Source organism: Vulpes lagopus, chromosome 21, assembly GCF_018345385.1.
Source record: "Vulpes lagopus strain Blue_001 chromosome 21, ASM1834538v1, whole genome shotgun sequence".
NCBI classification, from domain to species: Eukaryota; Metazoa; Chordata; class Mammalia; order Carnivora; family Canidae; genus Vulpes; species Vulpes lagopus.
Window position 1 is genome coordinate 15,794,739 of NC_054844.1, and position 16,265 is coordinate 15,811,003.

Sequence of the window (16,265 nt, forward strand, 5' to 3'; positions counted from 1 at the left end):
TACTACAGTCTTTTGGATAAACTCTAATTTATCTGATATGAGGATTGCTACCTCAGCTTTATTTTGAGGACCGTTTGAATGGTAAATGGTTCTCCACCCCTTCATTTTCAGGCTGGAGGTGTCCTTTGGTCTAAAATGAGGCTCTTGTAGTCATCAAATAGATGGGTCTTGCTTTTTTATCCAGTCTGATACTCTGCATCTTTTGATAGGATCATTTAGCCCATTCATGTTTAGAGTAACTGTTGAAAGATATGAATTTAGTGTCATCATATTACCTATTGAGTCCCTGTTTTTGTGGATTGTTTCTTTGGGTTCCCTCTTTCTTTTACAGGGTCTCCCTTAATATTTCTTGCAGAGAATGTTCTTTCAGTTTCTGCCTATTTTGGAAGCTCTTTATCTCTCCCTCTATTCTGAATGACAGTCTTGCTGGTTAAAGTATTCTTGGCTGCATGTTCTTCTCATTTAGGACCCTGAATATAACCTGCCAGCCCTTTCTGGCTTGCCAGATCTGAGGAGAAGTCTGCTGTTAATCTTTCTCCCTATATAAGTTAGGGATCTCTTGTCTCTTTCTGCTTTAAGGAATTCCTCTTTATCTTTGGAATTTGCAAGTTTCACTATTAAATGTCGAGGCATTGAGCAGTTTTTATTGATCTGGGGGGTGGGGGGGTGGAGCCTCTCTATCTCCTCGATCTGAATGCCTGTTTCCCTCCCCAAATTAGGGAAGTTCTGAGCTATGATTTGTTCAAATATGCTTTCTGGCTCTCTCTCTCTCTCGGTGCTTTCTGGAACCCCAATTATACATAGATTCTTCCTTCTGAGGCTTTCATTTATTTCCCCTTAACCCTTCCTCATGGTCTTTTAATTGTTTTCTCTTTTTTCCTCAGCTTCCTTCCTTCCATCAACTTGTCTTCTATATTTCTCACTCTTTCTTCTACCACATTAACCCTCGTGTTAGGACCTCCAGTTTGGATTGCATTTCATTTAATTGATTTTTTTTATTTCAGCCTGATTAGATCTAAATTCTGGAGTCATGAAGTGTCTTGAATCCTTTATGCTTTCTTTTCCAGAGCCACCAGTAGGTATAACTATGCTTCTGAATTGGCTTTCTGACATCAAATTGTAATCCATATTCTGTAATTCTGTGGCAGAGAGTATTGTTTCTGGTTCTTTCTTTTGTGGTAAGTTCTTCCCTCTAGTCATTTTGCTTAGTGCATAGTGGCTGTACGAGCAGGCTGAGTCAAAAGTATCACGACCTAAGTAAATTTCACTCTAGATGATTCTGATGAGGTCAGAGACCAGAAAATGAAAACAAAGATCAGAACAAAATAAAACAAAAGGACCACTAAAGTGAAAAGCAAATTTTAAAACAAAGTAATAAAAAATAAAAGGCCAAGAATTCCAAAAAGAAGAATAAAAAAAGAGAAAAAAAGAAGAAAAAGTAAATAGAAAAAAAAAAAGAAAAAAAAAGAGAAGAAAAAACGGGCAAGGGGAAATGGGAGATGATGGTGGTGACGAAGTTGTAGTGGAGGGAGAATGCAGTCTACCTGAGGAGTTCTAGAGGGTGTTCTTCTTTGTTCTGAGTGTATTAAGTTCTGTATGTTAGAAGATGATCAGTCCCAAATGTATATAAACCAGCAATACTTGTAGAGGGCCTCAACATTGACCATCAAAACATAAACGAGATAAAAGAGATAAACGCAGAATGGGAATGAAGAGAGAATATAATCTCACAGAATGAACCATCACGGTTTGCCACTTGGTTCTGGCTGCATTTTGGTCATGTTTTATAAGGCATTAACTTCTGCCATTGTAGAACAAAATGAAGCAGAGAAAACAAAAAACACAAAACAAAACAAAAAAACATATCTCATATATCTCCCAAAATTAAGTTGAGTATATTGAAGGAACTCCAGAAGTGGAAAATATATCTAAGACCTGTAATTGTAGACATATGAAAGTCAAAAAGGAAGGAACTCGAAAATGAAGAGGTGGTAAAATATTGTAGCTAAGGTGGGAAAAGGGAAAAATAATGGGAAATTTTTAGTCTGATATAAAAATGAATTGTATCAGAAAAAGGGGGAAAAAAGGAGGGGGACCCTCTAGTTCTATATACTGTAAATCCCTCAACTTCCCCTGGAGCTTTCCAGTGCTGTTCAGTCAAGAACTTGCTCTTCCCCTGTCCTTCCAGCTGGTCTTCTGGGGGAGGGGCTGCTGTGCTGATTCTCAGGTGTGTGCACCTGGGGGTGCTGCCCTGCCCCCTTGCCAGGTGCTCGGCTCAGCGGGAGCTGTTTATCTTGTGAGGCCCCTGTTCCCTGGCAGCCCCGATCCCGGGCACAGGGTGACACAAGGAGAAGCAACACCACTAGCAGCAGCCAGCTCTCCAGCTCTGGAGTCAGCTCCCCGCATTAACTACCGCAGTCTCCCAGTCCACACTGGCCTTGATGCTCCCAGGGCAGGGGATGCTGACCTGCACAGCTTGAGGGTACCCGGCTGGGGGAGAGTCCTCGCTGTCCTGTGCCCTCCCCGCCTCCTCCTGTCCCCTGGTGAGCACAGGATACTGGGCTGTGTCCCCCGGCGCCCTGGGATCCGGGGCCTGTGCTGTTGGAATCGCTCCCAGGCTGCAGCTCCCGAAGGCAGCAGGGCACAGCCCCCTCCGCAGAGCCCCTGCCTTACCCCCAGCTTCTCCCCGAGGCCCCGCCGGGTGCGCTCCAGCCCTTTACCCAGCTCGGCCCGGGGTGTGGCGCGCTCTCCTGGGGGCGCACTTCCCTACTCTCCTGGGGGCGCACTTCCCTATTAGTGACTTTGGGAGACTGGAGGCTCCAATGCCCTCCTATGGTTCTGCCCTGTTTCCCTGCTGAGCACCTTTCTGTCTGGGAAAAATCTGGCATGGATTTTTAGAATTCCCACTTCTCTGGGGCTGGGCTTTCCTGTCCTGGAGGCTTTCACCTCCCGGCTTTAGCCTGGCTCCTCGCGGGGGCCCTCCCCAACTGGATTCTTCTTTTTTTTTTTTTTTCCTGCCTTCCTACTTTGTTAGAAGCGAAAACCCTTCTCTCTGTTGCGTTCCAGTTGTTCTCTCTTTAAATCTCAGGTGGAATTCATCGGTGTTCAGGATGATTTGAAAGTAATATAGGTAAGTTGATGGGGCCGGTGAGTTGAGGATCCTACCTTTCCTCCATCTTCGAAATCAGAATTGGGACTTTGTTTTCTTCATCGTTGTTCCTTCGAAATCTAGATAGTGCCAGGTTGTCACAGGTATTCAATAAAATCTATTGAATAGTGTCACATGTTTGGCTCAGTTGGTTAAGCATCTGCCTTCAGCTCAGGTCATGATCTGGGGATCCTGGGATACAGCCTCATGGCAGGCTCTATCCTCAGTATGGAGCCTGCTTCTCTGTGCAATTTAAATAAAAGCAAAAAAAAAAAAATACCCTGCAAAAACAAACAAACAAAAAATAGAAACAAAACAAAAGAAAAACGAAAATAAGGTCATAGATACAGAGAACAGATTGATGTTTGCCAGAGGTAGGCGGTGGAAGAAATGGGTGAACTGTTTTAGTTTAGTTTAAATAAATTGAATTTTAAAATCTTATAGCTATGTGAAAGCACTGAATTGAAAAGCATAGAAACGATTACCTAAGAGATTTGCCAGAATAAAACCTTGCTTGACTGTGACCCCAGAATATTCACTCCAAAAAGGCTGACATGAATGATTTTGTAATTCAAAAATTTTAGCAATCTTTTAAAATAAATATTGAGCACCATATCACTTTTTTATTTGAAAGCTAAATGTCTATGTTAGTTCTACGTAACAAAGCTAATTTAAATAGTTATTTTTGTGTCATCTGGGGAAGTATATTAAAGTAAAAAGTCTCTAAAGACTTTTGTATTTATTAAAAGGGACATTTAAAGGATGTCAAAGGATGATGAGATCATCATTTGGTATCCAATATAAACAAAAAAAGTTGATTTTTTCCTCATTAATGTAAGGAAGTTATGCTGAGATTATGCAAAATCTCTCTAGTTCAGCAAACTACTAATCTTATGTAGAGTTTTAGGGAAACATGGAGTTCAAACAGAGATTGGCAGATGTTCAAAAGCATGAATGGTTGATGTCATCTATAGAAGTATGTTTACTTGAGTGTGACTACTATTGTATTGTCAATACAATAGTACAATAGTACAATGTACTATTGTAAGGTATATTAATTGGGCTGGATTTGTTCCTAATTGGCTACTTCAGGAATAAGGGCAATGTTGATTGGCTGGGTTTTAAAGTGTGCTTAATAAAGTACATTATTTATTGATTGAATGAACTTAAAAACAGTTTTGATGGCTTCTTATTATCACGGCTAAAGAATATTAGTCTTTTCCTAGGAGTGTGGAGACTTAAAATTCTCAAACCCTTTTACTTCACTCAAAGCTGCAAGATATCATTAGGAATTGTCCAGATTTTCACCTTTGTTGTTGATTCCTCTTGAAGCTGGGATTTCATTTGTGAAGACATGATTTTTAGATAGTGTCAATCAAAATAATTTCATTTTTTTCTTTGAATCATTTATTGAAACATCTGCCACGACAGTGACTGTGTTGAAGAATTTGAGATATTGGACAATAAACATTAAATAGCTGTGAGATAAGCAAGAATAACTAGAAATACTATAAAGAAGAATAAACTTGGCTACCATAACCTAAGACTTTTCAGGTATTACCAAAAAAAACAAGTCCCAATGTTCCCTATGCTGCCTTTTCTATTAACTTAGATATGGATTGGTTTATTCCATTTGTAATGTTAATTCAGGTATAACATGAAGTATGGTTTTGGTTGGCCAAAAAGTAGTTCAAAACTATTCTATTATCGATAACCATAACCATTATGATATTCTTGAAGAGAAGCTGTTTACTTTGTGTCATCTCTTTGTTTTGAGAATCTTGGGTTAAAAGCCAACTTCCATGAATGATATGCTTGAAAGTGCTCTGGAGAACTTCAGTTTTGGTTTTCTAATAGATGTTACTTGCCAGCTCTGCTAAGATTCCTTTCATTTTCTTCCCCAGAGGATAACAGGATATTATTAGTTCAGGCTCATTTAGAAATTATATTTCATTCATCATTGTAGACTCAGCATCCAGCCCCTGCCTCGTATAGCAAATAATAATAATAATGATGATGATGATAACAATAAAATCTTTAAAGCGTAATTCTAGAAATCCCAGTCCAATTTTTCAGCTGAATTAGAACAACACAGTTTGGTTAGTATCAGTATTTTAGGGATTGAGATATACTTAAAAGATTTACCTCTTCACTAAAATTACTTATATGAGTTTATTTTTAGATGGCACACTTAAAGCACATTCTCAATAAATCATGATTTTTAAGGTGATGGTTAGCATTACAATTTATTTCCTAGGATGGCTATGAATTGCTTATTGGTGAATTTCTACATTACTTGTGCTTTGTGTTTTTTTGGAAATTACTAATCTCAAGTTTATCAAATTATTTAAACAATGATATATTTAATGAGTAATATTTCATAGACTTGTCACGTGTGAATGCTCAGATATACACAAGACACCATTTACCAAAGATAAAACTGAATAAAAACTTTAAAAGGAAAATAGAATAAATGATTTTGCATTAAGTGATTTTGTATTTTGTAGGTATATATTTTGTAGGTATATATTTGTATTTCTGTAATGTTCTTCCTACCTTTCTGTCTTAATCATCATAGCTGTAACCATTTAATGATGCCTTTCTAAACCTTGTACTCTGCCTAAAGTTTAGGAATAATTTTTATTTCTAGAAAATGAAATCGCAAGATGTAATGTTTGATCAGTTTTTCTTACATTTACCCTTAGTCCAAGAACCTTTGATGCTACATTGTGAATGTCATTGCTAGGTATCAAAATATTTTATCAATGGCTATTTATCCATGAGAAGTCTCTTCAGAAAAGCAGAGACCACTTCAGTTATCACAATACAAAGTAGTGTAATGGAGTGAAATGATTACACAGGCAACAACAGAGCTAAGAAGCCAAATGGGAAATGGTAAGACAATCCATAGATCAGGAACAGAAGGAAGCCACTACTATAAGGTCAAAGGGAGGATGTGGTATTACAGCCTAGGGGCCAGTTTCACCTACAAATGTTTCATCAGTGGGACTATCAAGAGGAGTGGAAGCTGCTGAGGAGGGACAACTTCTGCCAGAGACAAATATTTTAGGCAGATAGGGAGGAGGAAAACTTTGGCTTTTCCTTTCCTTTCACAGGCCAATATCTTGCAAAGATGCCTATTGGCTGAACTGACAGAGAAGCACACTAACATAGAATCCTGGTAGAGGAAACCTGTGGATGTCAGCTTTCATGTTGGGGGGGGGAGTGAGAAATGAATCTTACTGGAAATAGGCCCAGGACCAGCACTGGCTAGCCATTCCTCCTGCTACTCAGCACTGACTCTCACCTTTCTACCCGTATTTACATCTCATACAACTTCATAACTTGGCATGATTAATCTTCAAAAGGTACACTGAAGCTCTTCTAAAAGGAGGGCATTTATAACCAAAGGAAACCATGATTTTGCTCCAGAATCTTAGCCATTATGATTCTCCTTTTGGGGCTTTCTAGATTTTTATCTCCTGCAAACACTTTTAGTATCATTGGTATGTGCTAGATCATCAATCTTAGGTGGCAAGGCAGTTTGGACCTGCTAGAGAGTCTTCTGTTCTGGACTGTATTTAAAAGTAGAAGCCATATAGCTTTTCAGTGAATGGAGTAGAGAAACACACAAATGTATGATATATATTGTTCATAACCAGCAAAATATATTTTCCTCCTCCATCATCAAGTACATTTGAAACCCTTGTTCTTTTAGGAACTACATCAACCTTGGATACTGGGTTATGATAAATTACATTCATCTTCCCAATTCCTTACCATTTCTATAGCTTGTCCTTTGCTATTGACTTTGCTGTTTTTACAACAAATACAGAATGTACTTCTAAAGGAAGATTCAATTTCTGTTACTCCTCCAGAAGTGTTCATCCTGCAGTAAATTCTCTGCATTCTCAGTAAATTCTCTGTATGCAAATGCCCAACACAGAGTTTGTCTCTCTAGGAAGTCAATCTAAAATGGTTGGTGCCTGGGGTGATTCAAAGAAGGAAACTATAAAATGAGATTTTGGAACTGGAACACTGGAGATTGGTAAAGCATGTGCTGTAGCAGTGAAATTGCTGAAAATTTCACTGGAGAGATAACAGTGTAGGGGGATTCATTGGTGGATGCAGTATCTCAAGATTTTGCAAAACTGAGGGGAGCACTAATTATAAGGACAATAGAATCAGAGGCCCTCTTGCAAGGCTAGTGAGGCATTCAAAAAAGATAGGGAAGGGTGAGAGTAATTATTCATCAAGAAAGAAGTTTCATAGTCAGAGGGTCTCTTTACTAGCATACAAAGGGACTTATCTTCTGCAGTTAGAATGCAGAAAATGACAGGAACAAACCCAGGAATTAACTGCAATAGTAACAAAGTCTCTGAGAAGGTTGAATTCTCAGCCCTGGATAGGCTGCTAACTTTTATGGAGGAAAAAGTGAGGACCTGCAAATTGGAACTGGGAATATCTGAGTCAATGCACTCATAAAACTTGACTCTCCCGATCCTCTGAACTTTGTGATTTAGAAGCCCAAAACTTCATGCTAAAGGTCAGTGCCTAATATGTATTAGCAGAAGTTGGGAAGATATACATATACCTATATGTATGTATATACATATATGCATGTGTATAGCCTGAGGATGCAGGATCAAGGGAGCATGGGAAAGAAACACTTAAACTGTGTGGCAGTGCTTTGGGTCAAGTGGCAAGCAGTGTGAAAGCTGTTGGAAGAGGCTGGAAATGGTGAGAAAACTATTGTAGGAGCTAGAAATAATGTATAATATTTGGAATATAGTGGTCTGTAGTAATAATATAAAATGTAGAAAATGGAGGTGATGTGCAAGTAGGGTTGGGGGAGATTTCTTGAAGCTAAATTTTGGAAACATGACTCTGGTCCATGCTTCAACTGATAAGTTACTATAAGAAATGTATGATTCCAGAAGACAAATAATTAGTTATATGCCCTATATTTACAGGGCATATAAAGGAAGATCAAAAATAGAAAGACTGAAAAATGAAATTATTTCTCATTTATTCAAAGGTGAGACTATTAAGATGCAGTCTTTAGGAAAAAATAAATTCAATGATTCATGACTTCCAAATAAAGAGCCAGGCATGGTTGTGGTTATGAACTGGGAGAATAATTAAGGTAAGAGTATGTATGAGGTCAAAGAATTTGTGGTCAGAATGAGTGAGAAGTGAAAGGTCATAAAGTTTGGCTCTCTCCTCATTGCCCTCATGAACAAGTCCAAACTTCCTAATATCACAATGCCCTTCATCAAGTTTAGTTCTCTAGCCTCATCTCTCACTATTCTTTCTTTAAGCTTTATGCTCCAGTCAAACTAAGTCAACTAAGTTGTGACTTCTCCTATGACATTCCTTGTCTTTCACTGTGACCTCTGTTCTGACTTTGGACCATTCTCTCTTTTCTCTCACTTTTTTTCCATCACTATTTGACAACTTTAGAATTCATTGGAATAGCAATGTCCATCATATTCAAATAATAGTGGCATATACTATACATTTTCCTTATATTATTGCCTAGACATTATTCCTTCACAAACCTTCCCTGATGCTTCATTAAGAATTGGCAAGTTGTTTTCTACATGCTTCTGTACTATATTTTGCTTAGCTTTATCACAGCACTTGTGTTGCAGTATATTTTTCTGTTACTGTGTGTATTTCCCCACTAGTCAGCATTTTACTTGATAAAGAGATAGCATCTTGTTTATTGGAAAATTCTCAGGGGGGATCCCTGGGTGGCGCAGTGGTTTGGCGCCTGCCTTTGGCCCAGGGCGCGATCCTGGAGACCCAGGATCGAATCCCACATCGGGCTCCCGGTGCATGGAGCCTGCTTCTCCCTCTGCCTGTGTCTCTGCCTCTCTCTCTCTCTCTCTCTCTGTGACTATCATAAATAAATTAAAACAAAAAAAAAAAAGATTAAAAAAAAAAAAAAAAGGAAAATTCTCAGGGCCTGACACAGTGCTTTGCACATAGGAGTCAGTACATAAATACTTGCTAACTTTAGTTAACTTCTCGAACGAGTTAACTGAATTTGAGAGGGTTAAGAAATGGTGAGTCTTGGTTGTTGGATAAGTTGTTCAAATGTACATGATATCCTCTAGGTAATAAGGAAGTGTATTTATAGATATCTTGTAGCAATCTAATATGTAGAATGTAAGCACAAAAAAACTTAAATAGGCCACAGGTTCTTTTTGTGTCTTTAACTGTATTTGTCTGTTGTCTTGAGAGGAACAAATATAATTGCTTAGATGTATTTTGAGTATTATTTTCTCTAACTCATGTCTATAAGACCCTTAGAAGGCCAGTTCTGGTGAGAGTCGTATTAGCAACATCATCCCATGAGAACTAAACAAAGTGTCAGCTTTCTAATTATTAATTGACTTACTTCCTCTCTTTTCTTCTCTACTTTATGCCATAACCCTTAATTCAAATATTTTGAACAAGTAACTAGCAATAATTTAGGTCATGATGTCATTTCATTTTTTTTCTATTTGATAAACAGAAAACAATGCCCACAGGCTTTATTAAATTAATTATATTAAAATTAATTAGTAATTACTATATATTATATAGTTATTTTCTATAATTTTATTTTTAATATCATTATAGATTTTTATAAAATTTAATTTTATATTTAAATAATTTTAAATAAATTAAAAATTGAATTCACACTAAGAACTGGTTGGCAATGCTAGCTAGAAAAATTAGATTATTCGGTAATTGCCACCTTGATTTATCTTTCTTTTTCTTTTTTGTAATTAAAATGACAGTGTCTTGAATCACTCTAATAGTTCTTTAGTATCCTATCTATCAAAAAGGCGCATATGCAGATATTATTATTTTCACCAATTCCCTAATTCATAATTTTTAAAATGATACTTTTTGAATGTCTATCACAATCTAGGCACTCTGCTAAATATGAGGGATATAGAGACAAACAAAATAAAATCTGCTCTCATGGAGTTACATTGTAGTGGTACAAGATAAAAAATAGATAAACCTGTATCATAGGTGGTGAAAGGTTATGAAAATGCTGTGGTCCACAGGTTATGCCAAAGAACCTCTGAGAGGAGGTGACTTGAGCATAGACCCCCTGAGTATGAAGAAGTGAGGGAGAAACCAGTAAAATGCATCAGCAAAATAAATGAGGTTTAGGCTTTTCTATTTTAACCTCAAATGCTTTGATCAACTTGCGTCCACTTCAGTAGACTAAGAAAAAATGATGTTAGCATCATTTTTGCACAGTATTCTGAATAACAAGATACATTAGGAAAACTAAGAGTTTTTGCAGTTATTCATGGTTCTTACTATGATGTTGATTATAAAGAAAGTCACAGTTTCTCTTATATCCTACTTTAATTATATACTAGATGTTTACATTATTCAATTCAATACATATTTATCAAATTTCTTCTGAATGAAGAAGTGGGGAAGATTATTTTTTTTAAATTTATTTTTTATTGGTTTTCAATTTGCCAACATAGAGAATAACACCCAGTGCTCATTCCATCAAGTGCCCCCCTCAGTGCCCATCAACCAGTCACCCCCCCCCCCCACCTCCCCTTCCACCACCTGTAGTTCGTTTCCTAGAGTTAGGAGTCTCTCATGTTCTGTCTCCCTTTCTGATATTTCACACTCATTTTTTCTCCTTTCCCCTTTATCCCCTTTCACTATTTTTTATATTCCCCAAATGAATGAGACCATATAATGTTTGTCCTTCTCCAATTCACTTATTTCACTCAGCATAATACCCTCCAGTTCCATCCGGGTCGAAGCAAATGGTGGGTATTTGTCGTTTCTAATGGCTGAGTAATATTCCATTGTATACATAAACTACATCTTCTTTATCCATTCATTTTTCGATGGATACCGAGGCTCTTTCCACAGTTTGACTATTGTGGACATTGCTGCTAGAAACATTGGGGTGCAGGTGTCCCGGCGTTTCATTGCATCTGTATCTTTGGGGTAAATCCCCAGCAGTGCAATGGCTGAGTTGTACGGCAGATCTATTTTTAATTCTTTGAGGAACCTCCACACAGTTTTCCAGAGTGGCTGCAACAGTTCACATTCCCACTAACAGTGCAAGAGGATTATTTAAAAGACAGAGAAATTAAGTAATTATAAGTAATTGAAAAAATACACATAATTATATAGACAAGTCTATTAGAACTTAGAAAATAAGCATAAAATAATAATAATAATAATAATAATAATAATAATAATAATAGCAGTAACTGTGTTAATCATGGTACTAGCTAATAATAACCACCATCTATCATTATATTATTATGTGTCAGGTACTTTATTAACTACTACCTCTAAGTAAGTATCAAGCCTATAAAATTTTTCAAAATTTTGTGTAATGTATAGTATTAAAATAATTGCAAATATTTTTTGAAATTTCCTTTGTGTGAATCACAATTTGCTCATGGAAATGGGATGCTGTAAACCAATCATAGGCATAGATTACGAAATTACACATATTCATGGATGGAAGAAGTATTGCCATTTGGTACATGGGCAGAAGTATCCATGACCTATTGAAGTAAGATTGTCACAGGGTATAATCAAGCATTTGTTATTTACCATTTTACAACAAAAAGAATCTAGAGTCTAGAGAATCTGTGACTTCACTCACTTTCCAGTGGCACAGTTAGTATATAAACCTGTGTCTGAAATCAGAGCAAAAACTTTTTACTTTGAAAGATAATAAAGAAATAAAGCTTTGTATTTGATATGATAGTAGTGATAAAAGGGGGAAAAATCTGAACCAAATTTTAGAGAGAAGGAGAAAATCAGAGAGTATGAGATTACAAAGCATGAGAAGTGCTACGGACCATAAAATGCTTCAGCAAGGAAGTGATAGAAGACATTGAGAAGCTGACAAAAGATATTTTTAAACCTAATTTAATAAGTTTTTTAGGAAGCACTGAAATATTTTGATATAGAATATTGACAAAACAAGAGATTTCTTTTTGTGGAAATGAATTGTATATACGATAGTGAAAGAAAACGTTAGAGGAAGTATGATCAATAAGAAATGACGTACTGGAGCAGAGCAGTATTCTTTTCTGACATAAAATTAGAAAATTCTGCTTTGGTTCTGGTGTAAGTAGATTAGTAATACATGACATCTCTTAAATATAAAAATGGGTTGCCAACATCTCTGTGCTGATTTTGTAATGTGTGACTTTACTCAAACTATATTGAAATGATTTTTCAGTCTAATCTAAGACTGTTGGTTAGATGGCTCCATTAGTTTAACTGTTAGGTGAAATCATTCTAAAAGTTTTGTATCCAAGTCTCACATTGTTAAATATTTCAGAATTTTATGACCAAGTCCATGGTAACTACAATCTTATTTTCCATGACTTAAAAAATATTGCTCAATTATTGCTTGTGCCAGTCCCCGTCCTTTTCATTACTCTTGCATGCTGAGAGAATTTTACTTTCTTTCTTCCTTCCTTCCTTTCCTTTTTTTTTCCCTAACTTTTTGTTTTGTTTTATTATTCCTACTTTTGGTTAATTAGAGCTTTATAATCCTTAACTCTAGTTTGTTATCTTGCAATTTTAACACCAAGAAAAATTCAATGGCATCTGAAAAAATGCAGATATTAATATTAGATAACATTCTTCAGTTCAGGGACCAGTTTCTGAGAAAAAAAAAACCAACTATCCAATTTCTTAATCAAACAACATTTATTGAGTGCCTATTATATTATCAATTGTATTGCAATACAAAGGTAAAAAAATATCCCCAATGCACAGTTGTAATGTAGAGGAGACAAACACATAAATTATTGTAAATGCCTAAATATTATGATAAGAGATGAAGAAAGTGCTGATAAAATATAGGACTGGAAATGCCAAAGTCTCCCAGGAGATGCCAACAAAGACTTCTCAAAAGGAGGTGATCTTATCTTAAAGTATGAGGGCAAATTCATGAAGCAGAAATGTAGGGTAAGATGCACACAGGGGAAATAGTATATGTAAATGTGTAAAGGTCCTGGGGAGAAAGACATGTTTTGGAGAATTGAGGAAATGCTAAAAAGTTCAGTGTGAAGGCTACATGGAGAACCCGGAAATGATTGCCCAGAAGAGAAGCTGGAGAAGCTAAGGCTAGATGGAGGAAGGTCTTTTAATTGGACTTGAAATTAATCCTAATTGATGAAGAATTAATAGAAATTTGAATGGTTGAGTAACAAGATCATATTTTTTTTAAAGGAAGATAACTCTGCAATTCATTTGGAGACTTAATTAATTATAAGAGATTAATGAAAATATATTAATCAGAAAGCTAAAGGAACACACCAGGTAAAAAAATCATGAGGATTGTAGGGAAATGATTAAAATGAAGGAGATGTGTGTGTGAAAAAGAAAAAAATACACTGATGAGATTTCATCACCAGTTGGAAAGAGAGGAAACAAAAGGATGAAATTTCCATGATGGTGCTGGTATTTTTCGATTAAAGGAGAATGCTTTGGGGTCAGTGTAAATGTGATATGGGTAGAAAAAGAGTTCTTTTTCTGAGACACATATTTGCATGGTTTGCAAGGAAATACAAAATTAAGCAGTCAGAAGTCTATTTCTAAGTTGGAGCAAGATTTTAGAACTTTCAGTGTCATGGTTGAAGCAGGAAACTTGGTTGAAAGCACTGATTGAAAGCAGTATTTATCTAGCTTTTATTTTATTTCATAGAAAATGCCAAATCTATGATTAAAATCCTTCCTAAATTCTTTGGTGACTTTATTAAGGACTTATTAATTAGTAGTAACATTAGGAAATAGTTTTTAAATATCTAAATAAATCAGTTCACTGGGTTTTCTTCATTTCCAGACATTCTTCCTCATAGGTTTCCAGCATTGGACATGATTTCCCCCTATAGTACCATTAAAGCCTCTTCTTTGTTTTTTTGTTTTGTTTTGTTTTGTTTTTAATATTTTATTTATTCATGAAAGATAGAGAGAGAGAGAGAGGCAGGCAGAGAGAGAAGCAGGCTCCACGCAGGGAGCCTGATATGAAACTCGGACCCAGGACTCCAGGATCAGGCCCTTGGCTGAAGGCAGGCACTAAATTGCTGAGCCACCCGGGCTGCCCCAAAGCCTCCTCTTTGAATGAGATTTCCTGCTTAAACACTCAATTATGATACCCCTGGTTCCCTAAATTTCTACATTGAACAAATTTCCTACCTACACTGTGAAGCTTCCAGTTTAGAGTTCACAATGTTCTTTGAAATTCTTTTTATACATGGCCTACAGAGAAAGGTATATCTTTCAAAGTGGATTATTTTTGTTGGCGGTTTTGTACTTTATACTAATCCACATCCATAGTCTAACCTAATTGCACTTAGAACAATCACTAAACAAACTAACAAGCTCATGTGGAGATTATAAACATCACTTTACTTTTATTAGTGTCTTCTTCCAAACAATTGACTTTATTTATGTCAGTATAGTTAGTAATGTACTGATTAAAAACCACAGACTTACGATGGAATTCTGGTTCCACCATTAACTACTTATGTGATTTGAGGTAGTCACTCATTCATGAGTGACTGAATTGCATGAATTTACTTGCATGAATTACTATATGCAAGTGTGTATATTATATAAGACACCCACATAAAATGTATTTTATTTAGAAGCTAATTTTGATATTTAGAAGTAAATAGATTAATTTCAAAACCTAAACTTTTTTTTTCTTACTGATTGCTAATTTAATGCCACTGTAGGCTTGTTTTATGGTTCAGCATATTGTCAGTTTTAGTAAATGTCTTATGTATACCTGAAAAGAACATATATTCTGTCATTTTGGGGTTCAAGGTTTCACATTTGTCTTTTAAATAGCTTGTTTCAAACCTTGTTTAAATTAAGGTAAAAGTCACATAACACACAACCACTCTAGAATGTATAATTCAGTTGTATTGAGTCCACTCACAATATTGTACAAACATCACTTCTCTGTAGTTTCAAACTTTTTCATCACTTAAGAAAAATACTCTGCATCCATAAATGATCACTCTCCATTCCTAACTTCCCTCATCCCATGGTAACCACCAAACTGCTGTCTTCATAGATTTACCTATTCTGGATATTTCATAAAAATGGATTCATACAAAATGTGACCTTTACTGTTTGGCTTTTTTCACTTAGCACAATATTTTTAAGATTCACTCAAGTGGTAGCATTATCAATATTCCATTCCTTTTTGTGGCTTAATAACATTCTATTTTACATATATACGATAATTCATTTATCCATCCATTGATGGGTGGTTTGGTTGCTTCTATTTTTTGGCTATTATGAATAATGCTGCCCAAAATATGTAAGTATAGTGTTGAAAAAATATGAAATGTCAACGAAGAGAAAAATGATTTAAAAAAAGGAACAAAACATAAATTCTAGAGGTAAAAAGTACAATAGTGGAGAGGTTCACAAGAAAAAATTAATGATAGATTTGAACAGGCAGAAGGAAAAATCAGTATGAAGAAAGGCAATTAAATTTATGCAGTTTGAGAAGGAGAAAGAAAGAAAGAAAAAAGAAAGAAAGCAAGGAAGCAAGAAAGCAAGAAAGAAATGAACAGAGCCCAGTGGACCTTTGGATACCATCAAGTATGCCAACATATGCATCATGGGAGTTCCAGAAGAAGAGTAATAGAAAGAGGCAAAACAAGATATTTGCAAAAAATAATGGCCAAAAATTACCGAAATTTGATCAAAGATATGAAATATACACAATCAGGAAGCACAATAAACTCCAAGAAGAATACACTGTGACACATCATAATCAAAATGTCAAAAGATGGGATCCCTGGGTGGCCCAGCGGTTTGGCGCCTGCCTTTGGCCCAGGGCATGATCCTGGAGACCCGGGATGGAATCCCACATTGGGCTCCCGGTGCATGGAGCCTGCTTCTCCCTCTGCCTGTGTCTCTGCCTCTCTCTCTCTGTGACTATCATAAATAAATAACAAATTTAAAAAAAAAAATGTCAAAAGATAAACACAAAGAAAAGAATCTTGAAAGCAGCAAGAGAAAAGTTGACTCATATCATACAAGATATCCTCAATAAGATCAACAAGTGATTTTATTTATTTAT